The 12,097-nt window shown below is 39.9% G+C and overlaps 1 protein-coding gene across 22 annotated transcripts in view; it reads right to left on the bottom strand.

Annotated features, from left to right (window-relative positions):
* Positions 1–12,097, bottom strand: part of ZPLD1 (zona pellucida like domain containing 1) — a 145,336-nt gene that overhangs the window by 55,699 nt on the left and 77,540 nt on the right. For 8 of the 22 annotated variants that reach the window (XM_059836920.1, XM_059836927.1, XM_059836942.1 and 5 more), the window contains one exon: positions 1,278–1,398. The exons of the other annotated variants lie outside the window; for them this stretch is intronic. The gene's annotated coding sequence lies outside the window, so the exon portion shown is untranslated. The remainder of the gene's footprint in view (positions 1–1,277; positions 1,399–12,097) is intronic. 22 annotated transcript variants of the gene reach the window in all.

Below are 12,097 nucleotides of genomic sequence, written 5' to 3'. Positions count from 1 at the left end.
AAAAAATCAAAAAACTTCATACCTCCTTAAAATATCTGTAAATGTAGGAATAACAATAATAATAAAAAAAACTCTTACCAAAAAATCTAAAAATTGAAATCAGCAAATTGTGAACAGACCCAACAAAGTAACCATGTGCAATGCAATCTTTGTTAAAATTGGCACTCTCCACAAAGAAAACAGCAAACTACCTGAAGTGCAACTCCTTCCACATCCATAGGGTGTTCAGTAAATCCATGCTGAACTTTATTGACTCAAAACAAATGTAACAGTTAACTAATTCAGTGCCTAAGGACAAAATCTCATTCCCAGCTCCCACACATCACAAAATGTCACAACATTTGGCTGCCTTCTATCAAGCAAAGCAAAATACCATGACTTCTCTCAGGGCAGGATTAAAGGACAATGTCAGTGCTTCATTAGAAAGCTGGCAAATGTCTTCTTGTTTTGCTCAAAGTCACCCTGCCAAAGCAGCACGGTGGTAAGAGGCTGAATGGAAAAAATGGGCACGAGAGAAGGAACACATTCCATCTGCCTTTCAGTGTCTGAGAAATAATGATTAAATAATTGTGACTTTCTAACAGAAACAGCAAAGCACTTTGCCATCTTTCTACTCCATTAGAAACCATTTCACTGGTCATTGCAATGAAGCCAAGGCACAATGCACGGATACCTGAAAAAAACCTAATTTAATTTTTAAAAAAGAGAAAATAAGTGAAACCATAGAACCTATTTTAATGGCTCAATATTTGGCACAACTCTGAGCAGTACATCACACCTGAAAATAGAAACTGCATCAAACCTTAACTCAGCACTATCTCAGAGACTTTGTTTCAGTTTGGACTAGGTGGGAATGATGGGTTTGAGTCACCAGGACTTCTCACTATCCCACATAAATCTTCTCCAGAGGTTCCACCCAAGCACTGCTGGGGCATAGTCTGTCGGATTTGATGAGACAGGAGGGCACAGAATGAGAACTGTTCAACCAGATCCGAGAGCAATCAGACTTCCTACAGCATGACAGGGTGTTACAGTAAAGCAGTGCCATGGAACATTGCATTCGGGCTTGGTAATCAAATAAAGCTGTCATTCAAGACATACTATTCTCCTGTGCATAGTTATCCATTATCTGCAACAAAACCTGAACTTACGAAATTACTTCATATTTCCAGTATTATGCTGTTGTTTATTACAGAGCAATATGAAAGAATGCAGACAGAGTAATTTTCTACTAATACTGAACAAGGAACATTATTAGATTAAGGACAGAACATTACCCTTGCAGCTTTTCTCTCAGCTTTGTGCCATTGCAGAACATGCAGTTATATACTTCTCCCTGATGCCTCCTGCCACAGACTTAAAGAACCAAGGCAAATCACTCCCATCACTCTTCTAAGGCTGGGGAAGAGGCAGAGAAGGAGATATGTTAATTTTAGTAACATACCAGAAAAGTACATTGGTGTCATATTCCTTCCATCTGCAGAAAACAAAAGGCTAGCTGGTTCCCACCACACACCTATAAGATGAGACAGGCAGAAATGCCCAATGATAAAAGGTGGTTTACAAAAAAGAAAGAAAGATGAAAACTGATACACATGTAATAGCAGTACCTGGGTAATGGACAGGAGGGAAATCATGTTTCAGACAAGGCCCCAGAATCCCTTTTCAGCGTTTCAAAGACAATGCGTAAGTTGGGGGGTGGGGGACACACAAGAGCCTGGAGTCTCTGCTATTATTCCTCCAGTTCCAATCTTGTATGAGCAGAAGCCCCAGGGCAGGAGTTTAGTTACTAGCCTTTGCCCACAGGTTGCTCTTCTGGTTGTTCATCAGTCTGTCACAGCTCTTCAGTGCTTGCAAGAGCTAAGAGCAGAGGCACACAGAGAACAGAGAGCAGTGCACAGGCAAGGCAGAAGGAGCTTTGCAGGCAGTCTTATCTCCTTGACCTCCTACAGCCACACCCAGAGAGCAGCTAGTCATGATACACCAATTCTCTGGTCCCCTCAGCTGAACCCTCTGAGGCAAGTGGGAACAAAGTAGAAGAGGGGCAGAGAAGCCCAACCAGATCCACTTTCCCAAGTGGAACCCAGCAAGGTCATCTCAAACCCTGACAAGCTGTGTTCTTCCCTCTTCTGGGAACTCTGTCCATATGTTTATGATGAGGAAACAGCTCTGCATGCACCTGCCAGTTATTTTCATTTAGCCCCAGCATTTGGCAATGTGAGACTCTGCAAACAATCTTTTTACTGAGTTTCCATGTGTTTACAGGGTCATCATTCAGAAGCTTTCTGATCAGTTACATCATTTGCCAACTGAAATTAGAGTGCTCAGTAGCTGTGAAGAGCAGATACGTGGTATAATCAAAACCCATAGAAATAAGGATTGGTTTTTTTCAACTTTAACCAAGCTTTCTGACTTCTGGCCACTTTTTTTGATTGATTTTTTTGATCATGAACAATGAGAGAGTTCTGCAGTGAAAACCTTCTCCAACCTCCAAGTCCTAATGAAGACGTCTTATTCCAAGATCTTGGATCAGGAGAAGAGAGGCATACCCAGGTGAATGTTGCCTCAGGATGAGGACAAATTTACACTGCTTTTCTCACTGTGAAGGGCACAGGAGGAAGCCACAAGACAAGCTAGCAAGGGCAAAAGTCTGATCAGCCTCTGATGTGAATAACCTAAAAAAAAATAAAGACTTGGATAACATTTTAGCCCGCAGGCAGAACAGGAGGTTTATATGGCTAAAGGATCCAAAATTAGATTTAACACACTATAAACACAGCCTGCAATGTGGACAATACGTCTTACCCACTTTGGCACTGACTGCTGCCACCAAAGTACAACAAAGCTAAATTCCGACAACAGGGCTCTTACAAGACCTACAATACCCTTAGGCTGCCCTCAGTGCCTTAAGGAAACTCAGAAGTGAGGGAAGTCCATCCTTCCAAGAGACCTTAACAGAATTAAACTATTTCTGGCTTTCACACAGGACAAAAAAAAAAAAAAAAAAGGTCTTACATTGTTTCAAAAGTTAAAACAAGGGAACAGAGACAGGCAGGGAGATATCTACAGCTACTGAGTTTGTATCATGAAGAGCACGAGTAGGTGAAAACTGAAAAGAACAAAGTCTCTGCCAAATGGAAGTAATGTGAAACTGTTACCAACTTCTAAATGTAATTTGCAAGAAAAGAGATGGAACATTCCAAAGCAACAGACAGAAAAGTTGAGAGAGTTGCTCTATGTGCTATCAGCATGCTGTAAACCCTAATAAAATATGGGCAGTGTGTACACTACTGTCATCTGGACTTTTCTGATTGCACCATATGTTGGAAGTGCACATCTGCTCTTTACATAAAATGGATAATATGCACTTTAAAAGCAAATGTGAGGAATTTACAGGGTAGAAGCTGATTAACATTGAGCTCAGCACATGAATTTGTTAGTCCAGTGCCACGTGTCTGACTCACATAGTCATGCTGGTGGAACATTCTTTAGGTCCCTTGCTGTGAGCCTGGAAATTGAACATCTATTCAGTGCTAACAGCAGCAACATCTCCAGCAAGTGACTCCTGGGACAAATGAACACTTTGCACTGAAACATTGGGCTTCTAGAAAAAGCATTTCTCCCCTTTTACCAGGTTATACATATCTCAGTCTCATTTGTATTACAGAAAAAAAAGAAACTTGGATTGTACAAGAATCTTTCAAACAAAACTGTGTTACAATTCTGTGGCAAAAAGTAGATGTATGAATCTGTGATGGGCTGCCCATCAATTTTTGACAAATCAATATTCTCATGACAGATTAAGAGGGCACATACTTCACAATTTATAGCACTCACAATATGCAAACATAGCAATGAGCACTTTGGGTACAGTTTCCTGCCTAGGAAACTTTTTACATTAGGCTTTTAAAGTATTTTCTATCAAATTCTTTTAAATATTTTCTTTTCAGTAATATATATTCTCCCTAATGCTGGAATTCTCTACAAGTGGGTGTTTCAGCAGAACACTATTATGTTCAATTTTTCCTTGCCTAAAACACAATTAATTCTACCTCAGGAAAGAGGACTTGCCCAATTTCTGTAGAAATTGTAACAGAGGTTATCATTTTACTATTAAATAGAGATGTCAGATAATAGAAACTCTAACATGACAGTAGACACAATGTGTCAGGTTTTGAGGTTTTTTTTTCTTCATTTTGGGACATAATACCATGACTAGAGAGTATTAGGAAACTACTTCAAAGAGTTACATGAAATCAAGCAATCCCCTCTCTTAAAAAAAACTCAAAAACAAACACCCTCAATATTTTGCAGAAGTATCATTCCTTTATCATTCCTTTTCTTCCTCTTTCCAACAAAACTGTTTGAAACTCTAGGTTTAATAAAGTTAGTCACAATTATGCAGCTCCTGTTTTTGAGCTCTTTTAATTCTGGATGGAAATGTTCCATTTTTCATGTTTTTTATCTAGCTACAGTTGTTTCTAACATACATCTAGATAAATAGCAGCACCTTCTTTCTTTGCACTTCTTAATATTGGATGCAACATTTTAGGAAAATGTTTTCATTTTAGGAAAATCTCTGGGTTGGGACAGCAATGAAGAGACAAAACAGTCTGGCTTTCTGAGCTCTACCCAGCTTCTGATAAGAAGGCTGGATTAAAAATAATCACCTATGCAGGAAAACTACCCTGAAGTCCAGAGATGAACATTCAGAGAAGGAAATTAACTTGTAGAAAATCAAGGAAAACTACCTCTCAGTAATCTGGCTCACATTTTGTGGAATTTGCAGTGTGTTGCACAAAAATATTGCTTTAACATTTAAAGAGCCAAGAAAGCAAGTTTTTCTAGATAGAAGTTCTCTCTTGAAGAAAAACAGGTAGCTGGAGACTACAATGATGGGGTGGGATAAAAAGGACAGCAGGAGCTGACAAAGCTTACAATAGCTAGAACCACATTGCCACCATATTAAACTACTTTTATTTACCTAATTCCATCCTGTACCATGATAAACCTGAAATAACACCAAACAAGAGCCACGCTTGAATCTAATTTCACTTTTCAAAACGTGCTCTATTAGGATGTTATACCTACAGAAACCCTGTTTGAAGATGAATTGCCAGGATGATTAACAGTGAAAAAGATAGTATTTCCTTTCTTATTATTGACAGGTACTTTTGAAAGTGTATTTTATAGAATTACCTCAATATTTTTGTTGTATGTATATATATCTGAATACAGCACATGTAAAGCATTTATATCTACATCACTTAAGTTATACTCCTATTTAAGAATGGACTTAAATTTTTTATGCAAAAAGTGCATGTGTTTGTAGACTGATGGGTAGATAAGTAGATGTTACTGAGGGCAAAAAGAAGAGTTTTATGTATTTCTAAAAACATGTGAATTTTGAAACCTGCAGACTATCCTAAGTGAGAAAAGAATCAGTCCACTTACTTTTTATGAGTAAATGGTCCAGTGTTTCCAAACCTATTTTTACTTTGTTGAGTCATTCAAAACTAAATCCATCTTCTACAAATATCTTTGCTCTCTGCAAATTACTCACTGAATAATTTATATGAAGGAAATTCACCCTAAGGGTTTGCCTGTGAGCTTGTTCACTTTTACTGTTCCCTGCCTATTATCCAATGTGTTTGAGCAGGTTCCCAAGTCACACAACTTCACTTCTACTCCCCAAGTGAATGAGTGAAACTTTAAGCTGCTATATCCATACAAGAGGAATAACAAATCACGAATCAGGAACAGCCAATTTTGTTTTCTACTGAAAAGCCATCTTTACCAAGCTGTTTAGGAGCTGACAGTATTCCCTCAGGAAGCACATCAAGAAGTGTGACTCATGAGCCACAGCAGCAGGGCTGGCAGGGTGCTTCATCAGAAGGCAAACCCCATTTCAGACACAGGCAGAAGGCTAAATGCTACAGGGGGCTCTCAAAATGGCTTTGCTTCTGTTTCTGAAGCCTAGAAGCACCCTTCAGACCACTGACCTCCCTAGGACAAAGGCAAGACTTCACATTTTGCAGACATTAATAAGCAGTTATTTGGCATCCCTGTGACCCCATGGTTCTTTTGTGCCATATTCTGCTGTACTGTACAAATCATGAATTGCAAGAGACCACCCAAAATAAGTTCTCCAGAAGCTCACCATTGTTTTCAAATGGCATGGCATTCAAAACCATGAAAGAGTCATCAAGTAAGCTAGTTTTGAAGATTTCTACCCAAGCTGAGATAGAGATGGACCAGAGAAGAAGAACTGAACAGAGGCCATGGAAGGGACAGGGAGAGAGCAAGATGACACAAAAACTCATGCACTGTTCAAAACCATGGCTCAGTTAAAAGTCGGGTAGTTGTTTAGGAGGACTGACCAGAAGACCTGGTCTGCACAGACCCATTCACCAGCCAGCTTCAAGGTAGATCTTGCCTTGCTGTAACAACTGTGGCTCTCGAGCCTGAGAAGCAGTAAGCACTTAGTTATTCTGCAGTAAGCAATGACAACATCTCCAACAGTCTGCTGCATAAAATATTTAACACTTGTCAGGGTTATGTCCACCCAGCAGAAAAAACACTTGGGCAGTGTCATCTACTTGTCACCCTGTCTCAGAGCATTCGTTTGTTTTGATCCAAATTCAGACTGCATCACAAGAAAAATTACATGTAGAATATGATTAGTAAAATAATCAATTTTTAGGACCTGAATGCTACACACAGGGTCCATTGAAATAGATACATTACATTTCTGGATTATCCTTCCTCTTTTCCTTTGTGCATGCGTATAAAAGAAATTTTTACACTGGAATCATGTAATACTACCAATACTGAACTCCTTTTCAGCCCACAGAGATTAACAATCCCTTGAGGATTGTATTGACCTTGGCTTTGCTCTCACCACTATTTACCTCTCTGGTCAATGAATCTTGATGCTGATTACAACAAAGTCAATACCTGCTTATTACAGTTAGAATAAGAATCACTGAGAAGGCTTATGAACACTAGCTTGGTGTCTGCCAAAACTACCCAGTTAAGGAGTCTGTCAAGGTTTCACTCTGTCTTCTTTTCTAGTAAAACCTGTCTCAATGAAAAAATGTCACTTGAAGACTCAATAATCCAGTTTTTTCTTATAAAAAGAGCCCTGAAAAGAATATTTTAATATTTGATATATACAAGTATTCATTAGTATACAAATTCAAACACATAAGCCCGGACTTTATACTGGATAATTGTTATTTGGAGGTTGTGTGTAATTTTGTGGGTTTTTCAATAGTTACTGCAACTTTCAGGATTTAATTCAAGTCTTCTTTGTATTAAATATTGAGTGCTGGTCCCCAGGGTAGGTAGCACATTTAGTTCTCTCTTCCCATTTACTTTTATTTTTATGACAGATTTAAAATGAACTCCAGAGCTCATTTGTTGTTCACAACTTTCCGAAGAAAGCTCCAGAAACTGTCCAAGTAACATCTTTACAATCCTAGCACCAGAATCCACAAAAATCCATACATCCATCCAAATCCTGAGCTAGGATGAAACAAAATGGTGAGAAATTATTTTGGAGGGAAAGTATCAGGGAAGAAGGGTAGCTCAGTAAACCTTGAGAAGAAAGGTATGATGACCATGCAGCTTTGACCAAATTCGTGGCAAACACGCAGACATTCTCAGTTATGCAAACCTGTGGTGCCCACCCTTCCTGCTCCTGCTAACAGGATCTGTCCTTACTGTGCAGTTAAGTTTACTGACAAATTTATACTTGTTCATGTTTTATTCCATTAAGGTATCATAAGTGTCTCAAAGCCACAGACAACAGCTAAACCTACATTAGACATCCTGGTTCCATGCATTCATTGCATGCAAATTCAGACAAGCACTATCAAAATTCTGAAGACCTTTCCCCTTTACTCATGCCAGAGGCATGTTCATCTCCACTGCATTCAGCAACTCTTGTCTGCCCACTCAGCCAAACAGAGAAATCCTCGGCTGAGCTTTCGTGCGCATTAAGATGTATAAGACATTGAAGATTAAAGCAAAGCTCATCAGCACAGCTTTAAGAGAAACATTTCAAATATTTTCTGACTGCCCACTTCCTAACTGCCTTAAAAATCTGAGGGAAGGTGAGGTCTCAGCTAGGTCTTAAGGTCCTTGGATAGGCAAGGACATCGAGCATGGTTGGACTGCATTTCTCACAAGGTCCAACACCTTTCCAGTGTTTCTGCAAGACCGGGTGTTTGCCTTTTGTTTAATCACCTGCCCACTCTTCAGTCTTGTTCCTAGAGGAAGAAAAGGGTGTTCCTAAACTGTTTGTTATAGTTAAACATAAAAATTCGGAATAGATTTTTCTAGTCAGTTAACCATATTCTTGAGGGAAAACATAAGGTAGTATGATTATTAAAGAGCACTCTCAGTAACAGTCACATCTTTATTGTGTCAACCCTTTGCCAAAAAAAAAAAAAGATTTATAGTAAAAGCCACTTACATTTCTTCTTTGCAGAACCAAGCCATCTGCCTCCAATACACCATCAGCCCCTGCTAGATGAATTCACACATATTTTAAAGCCCCAGAGTAACCATTAGAATGGAAATTGGACACTACTTGTCTATTGCAGAGCTTTCTTAACTGGAGAGGCTTCCCATTTGTTCAATTAAATGTTTGCATGTGCAATACACTTTATGAAATTTATCCCAAAACAGTGAGGACTGAAATAATCTTGGAGGCAGATGGCACAGCTGTTCCATTTAGAGCTATCCTCGGCAATATATGAAGTGATGGACAGGACTGGGAAGTGGGAGTGAAAACTTGGTACTATGAAGAATATTATCCATGGGTTTTAGCAATAAACAAAGCATTTCAGTGCCAACCTTCCCTCCCCTATCATATGTAGCTGCGTGACTCACTTGAGTTTATCCAATTAGAAAATACCCATTTAATTCAAGAAGTCAACCACTGAAGCCATGCAAGGTTTTCCCCTAAGAGAATCCATCCTTCTGCCTTGAAATCTAAGGGAGCTTGAAAATATGTCTCTTACACTGACACAAGGAGGCAGATATGTGTATGGGCTGAGGAGACAGCCTGCATGCAGAAGTGACACAGATACCAGTAGGAATAGGGAGCAAGTTTAAGCTGCTGCTTATTTGCATGCCTCTCACAGAGCAGAAATCATTGCACCGTGCTCCAGATGCTGCAAATCTCAAGATGCACATCCAGGGCTCATAATTAAAACTGGAAAACATTTTCACTGAGGAGAGGGAGTAAAAAGACCGAGAACAATCCCAGATACTCTACATCTATTTTGACATTTCTGCAGTGCTGATCTGTTCTACCACCTCAGTGTAAGGAAGTTCCACGGAACAGTCAAAAACATTCCCTCACAGACACAAGACCTGAAAGAACCTGATGAGGGCATACCTGTTTCTGTACAGCACCTAGACTGGGGTCAGAGGTTCACTAAACTAAATGAGCAAAGTAATCCAAACATTTCTTCAAAAAGATCTTTCAACCTTCATGAAAGAAAATAGGATAATATGTAGAAAGAGATTTAAATCAAAATAGGCTGTCAGGAAAGGTTTTCATCTCAGAAAGCACTGCTTTACTGAAAAACAAAGAATGAGGATCCCATTGTCCATTGTAAGCCAGCACATTTCCCACAGAAGATTTTCCTTAGATGCAGAACAAAAACCACTTGGAGCAAGAAGACAGATCCCAATCCTTATATCCACAGGTAGGAAATTACAGCAGCTCAGTGGAACCCCGGTCACCTTTTCTGCAGATTTAATAAAACATCAACAGTTAAAAAAAGTTACGAGGCCAAACTCAGTTAAGAACCATAGAAACCAAAGGACAGGTCTCACCACCTCCTTTCCTCCCCACAGCCTACTCTTCCTGCTTTCCTCTTCAATCCTACAGCTTATTAGAGACATTCACAGCTGGAGTGCCGCTGAAAACAGAAAATCTGTTTTGTATGGACTGTCAGTGAGATGAAGAAAGTTCTCCATAGGTGCCATGTGACAATAAATGGCCAGGGAGAAAATGCTGAAAAGCCAAAAAGTACATCCTGGTTGAACACCCATGTTTGAATAGGTTCAGCTGGAGACTCTTATGCCTAATGTCTTAAGAAAAATTAGAGAGGAAAAATACTGCCAATGCACAAGTAAGGGAGGTGAGAGGGCACTTTGGAAATGAATGGCACTCTGACTAGCAAAGAATTTCTTTGTGACAGTGAAGGGGCACCAGGTTGGACATTCAGTACTGTATTACTTAGAAAAATATTTCTTGACCTTGATGTTTCAGTATAAATGCTTCCCTCCCAACCACCTCTTTCCCAGTGGTAATACTATAAAAGATGTGCCCCAAGGGACAAGTTTCTAATAATGCTCTGATCTTGCTTTCCAAGCACTTACAGCAACCTCAGGAGCAATTTTAAAATAAAATGAGTAAATTCATAGGACTCAACCTCTTCTTTATTTGCAGGAAACTTTGGCAATGCTTAAATTATTGCAGACTGTACCATCACAGAGAAATATATTTAGTTTTGTAACTCTCATTTTCTCACACTGCTGTAAACAGCACAATGCATGGAAAGTCCAGACCAGTGATGAAAAATAAATGTCCTAATTTACTGGTTTTGCACCCTGGCTTCATTTCAGCTACATCTTAAACGGCCAATATCTACATATGATTCCAGTAATTCTAATGACATAAAATGGCTATTCATAATTAATTATTTTCCACCAAAGTTGTAAATATGGAAGTCACCACAAGGGCACAGCTAATCCAGAAGTAACCCTGCTTCTGCACAATACCTCTACAAAGCATCAGTGGGAAGCAGAGGGAATTGGTGTACATTCTAAAAAGCATGTCCTCTTTGAATCACTATTTCCATAAGAGCAGTTCTTCCACTCTTTCCTGGCACCCCTGCAGCTTTCTCATCCTCAGTGGAGCAAGACATGGAACAAGTTACCCTCAGACACAGAGCTATGATAATGGCACCTGCCCACCTTCAACTGCTTGTCTCGTTCTACCCTGGCCTGGTGCCCCTCTCAAGGGCCTCTGATGAGGCTCTAACTACTGCTCACCAGCTTCTGCTCCTAATTTTTGGAGAAGGAGTGGAATTCAGCTCACATCCACACAACTGTTACCCAGTAACTCTCCATAGTTCCCTCTTTTTGAACAGCCAGGTAATGATGAGGGGCAGGAACTTGGCAGCTGCAGTAGACATTACACTGATGGACTGGGACCTGAAGGACAGTAGGATAAGATTCCCACCTAAAATCTTGAAGTGTTGCAGGAGGTAGGAACCAGGTCACTGACACGTCTAGGAAATGTGCACTGGAGCACTGATTTTTCCTTATCACCCCTATACCTTGTGGGGGACTTTTCACTTTCTCCTACAAGAAAATGAATGAATTGCTAGAAACTCTGCAGGTGACGGGGTTTTTCCCCTCTCCACTCCAATGATCTTCAACCTGAAAGTTACCATAGTGGCAAAATGCGTTTCCATTTTTAGGGTTTTAGTTATTGGGGAGACTGGGGGGAAATAGGGGGGGTGCAGCAGCTTGGTTGGGCTTGTTTGGTTGGTTCATTGGTTGGGGTTTTTTTAAGGGACAACTGAAGCAAAGGTTCAGCTCTTCAAACAGAACAGAAATGAGCTTTCTGCCATAAAAATTGTGGATATCAGAAACAAAGGAAGCTAGCAGTTACATTTTTTCACTCCTGTAGGGGTTCATGAACCCTCTGTTGGAACCTCATGTGTCCCCTACTCCCTTCAAGCGAGAGGATGAAGCCTCAGTATCTCAGAAAATGGATGTCCTCTTTCTAAAAATAACCCAAGAAACCTCAGCAAACAGCCAAATTCCAGCTGTATGCCTGAGGTCTCCAGAGGAACAAGACCATGCTTTTACAACAAACACCTTTCTGCACTTCTGGGATACCTAACACAAAGGGAAAGAGTAAAAATGAAAACTGAAGATGGCTCTTCAATTCACTGATCTTTTGTTACCAGAAGAGTCACTGGTGGTGTGTGGACTCTGTAATCACAGACAATTCAAATATCAAGTTACTGTAGAGTCAAGGTCCCCAAAACCATGTTCCTAACCT

Source organism: Haemorhous mexicanus, chromosome 2 (genome assembly GCF_027477595.1).
Source record: "Haemorhous mexicanus isolate bHaeMex1 chromosome 2, bHaeMex1.pri, whole genome shotgun sequence".
Taxonomy (NCBI): domain Eukaryota; kingdom Metazoa; phylum Chordata; class Aves; order Passeriformes; family Fringillidae; genus Haemorhous; species Haemorhous mexicanus.
This window is presented reverse-complemented; position numbering and strand designations above follow the sequence as displayed.